Source organism: Macadamia integrifolia, chromosome 12, assembly GCF_013358625.1.
Source record: "Macadamia integrifolia cultivar HAES 741 chromosome 12, SCU_Mint_v3, whole genome shotgun sequence".
Taxonomy (NCBI): Eukaryota; Viridiplantae; Streptophyta; class Magnoliopsida; order Proteales; family Proteaceae; genus Macadamia; species Macadamia integrifolia.
This window is the reverse complement of record NC_056568.1, coordinates 460,126-463,666: the sequence shown is the minus strand read 5'-3', so window position 1 is coordinate 463,666 and position 3,541 is coordinate 460,126.

Here is a 3,541-nt window from a genome sequence, read left to right as displayed (position 1 = left end):
AAAAAAAACAAAAAAAAAAAATTCTTTCACAATATCAATTGTGCTCATTCCTATCGATGAAGCTTTATCTCAATTTAGCCTACGAAGTACTAATGGTTCTTTCCCAGTAAGAGGGCAATTTTCTAATTAGGATTTCTTTGTATTGTAATGCATCAAAACAATATATCTAGGATTGATCTCACAAGGAGTTGTGAGGGTTAAGGTTGTGTAATTTTTTCATTTAAAAAATGGAAGCTTTCACCAAATAAATAAATAATGGAAGCTTTAGTTATCGCTCAATCATGGATATAACCTATTTCCATATTTCTTTTTGCAAAATAATTCCTAACACTCCTACCTCGCTTCAACTTTTGGTAGAGAGAGGGTTCTTCAGGAGTCTGGATGAGCTCGATCCACATATGTGTGTAGAGTATAAATATAAATGCTCTCCACATCAATTTCGAATGTTATTTTGGAAAGTTTTGAGTGGTGATTTTCTTTCATAAGAATTAATAAATTTTGCTAATATTAAGCTTTTTTCTGTTTTGTAAAAAAATGAAAAATAAAAAATAAAGAAAGAAAGAAAGAAAGATTAAGACGGACTGACATGTTTTCTCATCAAGAAGGATAGAATTTTTATTTTTGTCGTTCAAAGATTAGTCCGAACTGCTAGGGTGATAGTAGGAACAAACATTGACATTGGAGATGGGAAGTTATTTTCCTTCAGTTTAACTTTTAGAGGAGGATTTTTTTTACAAGGACAACATAAGAAAGAATCTGCACATGACAACAATGAAGGGTTGGAAAATGGTAGCATCCATTTGAGATACACTTAAACCCACATGATCATAATAGGAGAGAGTGTCTATAGAAACTCCATTGTTTATTATGTGAGAAGGGGCTAATGGACTACCCGGACATTGTAACAACCTTTTACCCTTAATTATAACGGGGGAGTGTTTCATGGTGAGAGTATAGTTCTTATTTATGCATGAAGGTCAATGAAAGCGCACATAAAAGTATCCATAGAGATATCCTTTTCTATTTCATGGATAGGATTCCTCTCCATAGAGTCCAGGACCAGAGAGTGATCCCATGACTGGGGGACTTAAGGACGCATGTCCTGTCCTCCCAACCTTACAATCCCTGGACTCTAGGGAGAGGAGCTGGATCCCCATTTGGTGGGTGCTGACCGATTATTTCACCCCATGTGTTTGGGTTTCCCTAAATTTGGCACTCCAAGGTGAGTTGTGATGGTGACATTGTGACAACTTCTAAGATCAAGTAGGGCTATAAGCTGAACTTGGATCAGGCAAGTGCAATTGCATGTGTAGACTATGGATTAGAAAGTACAAACCTAAGCTCGGCCCATATCGGTTGGTGGGTGGACCCTTCGGAACCCTTTTAGGTCGTTAATTATTATACCACCTAATTGTCATATGGTACATTTCTGTTTTTTGGGAAATTTTTATGGTTTCATTCACATGCACAATTTATGGTTGGTACTTGGTACCACTTGTGTTTCATGGAATTTCAGAGAGAGAGAGAGAGAGAGAGAGAGAGAGAGAGAGAGAGAGAGAGAGAGAGAGAGAGAGGGTTTTAAAGTTAGGAATCCGTCTCAACTGATGTTGATCGAATTAGTCAGATTAGACAAATTTATCTTTGGTTACAAATATATATATATATATATATATATTATTTTGGATCATGTTATATTTATATTTTATCAATTAATTAGTATGGATCCAATCGATTTTAGGGATCAATCAATCTAGTCAGATTCAATTCGATTTTTAAAACCGTGATTGCTGTCAATAAATAGAATTAATTAAAAAGGAAGGTAATTCATTTAGGGGTGTCAATTGATCAAGCGATCAGGCCTAACTGGGCCTGGTGGGCTAATATTTTTGCATCGTGATTTATCTATTTAAGAAATGAATCAGTCTCAATCAGTCTCATGTTGGATTTGATCGAATTTCGAGCTTTTGCCTGACATCTCTTAATCGGACTATAATCAAGTCTTACATGTCTTTAGATTTTTAATTAAATTATGGACAATTTAAAAAATATATTATACTTAATTACATTCAGTAATTAATAAAAATATCAATATAAACTTTATTCTACTAAAAAAAAATCAAAATATACATATGAACAATAGGGCTAAATGTGTAAGGTCAAGTCCGGCTCGTAAATGTGCTGAGCCGATTGAACATCTATCAGACTTGCCCCTTACACCATGTAGTACCTAATTATAAACAACCCAAGTTTGAATCCGACATGTTTAATTAATAATCTATGCAGGCCGATCTTTAAACGAATGAACTCAATTGATCCTATCAAATCGGGCTTGGATAAGTGCGGCACGCGACCGCTTATGTATATGCTTTCTTCATAACTCCTCTTTCTCTTCATTTAATACTGTAGGTCTCATTAAAAGAAAACCAACCAATATATTCACTTTTATCAATATTTTATCACCTCTGAAAAACCAGGGTTTATATGCTTTGTGATGGTAAAAATTTACTATCTTGAAAGATTATATTTAGTAGCAGTTAATTTTGAAAAAAAAAATTGCTGCTGTCAGGGACTCAGGGCTGCATCCAAGAATGGAATCCCAAGGGTAATGTGGGTATTTTCACCCCTACCTCTGGGATTCCAAAGGCCCCATTATAACTAAGGCCTCTAATAAAGTCTAGGCAACGGTGGTCATAGATCACAAAGAATCAAGTTGCCCATAAAACAAGTACTTGGGCGTCTAACGTGCCAAAACAAGTTGAAAAACTACAGCGTGCGCTAACATATCAGCCATGGTTCAATTACTTCCCAGGTAGTAACCAAGTTTCGCTCATTATTTATATATTGTGACTTTCAAAAATAACTCTTTAGATTTCATTTCATAAGTTGTCATTAGGGGCTGCAGGTGATTAGTTGCAATTCGGGGCACCAGCCAAATTTTGTAGAAACTGCTTTTAAATGCCTTTTATGTTTGAGCTCCAATATGTGGGATATATGACGATTATTTTGTTTTTAGTTTTTTTTTTTCTTTTTGATGAAATGCTCATTTTCTCTATTCATCTACCCACAACAAAGGGAGGTGGAATATAAATTATTAAGAGTTTTCCTCTCAGCAGCAACGGTTTTATCAAAACATCTTTTCTCTTCTCTCACAAATATAATACCAATATAGGTGAGTTGCGTAGCCATCTCTCCATTTTAATTATAATCAAATAAGCCAAAAGATCTTGTCCACCTCTCTTACATGGAAAATAATAGGATGTGATGTCTATTCATGCACACTATACATATCCATGGACGATATATAATGACTTCCATGCATATGACGTAATCATCTTTTCTTGCTCTGGTACTTATATGTTGATTGGTGAGGATTATTAAATTAAAATTCCAACTTATAATCCCTGATCAACCACTAGCATCTCTACCTGTCATTAACAGCATAGGAACAACTCTCCATCAATAAGTATTGATTTCTTACCGTCATCACCATTATTATTATTATTATTATTATTATTATTATTATTATTATTATTATTGTAAT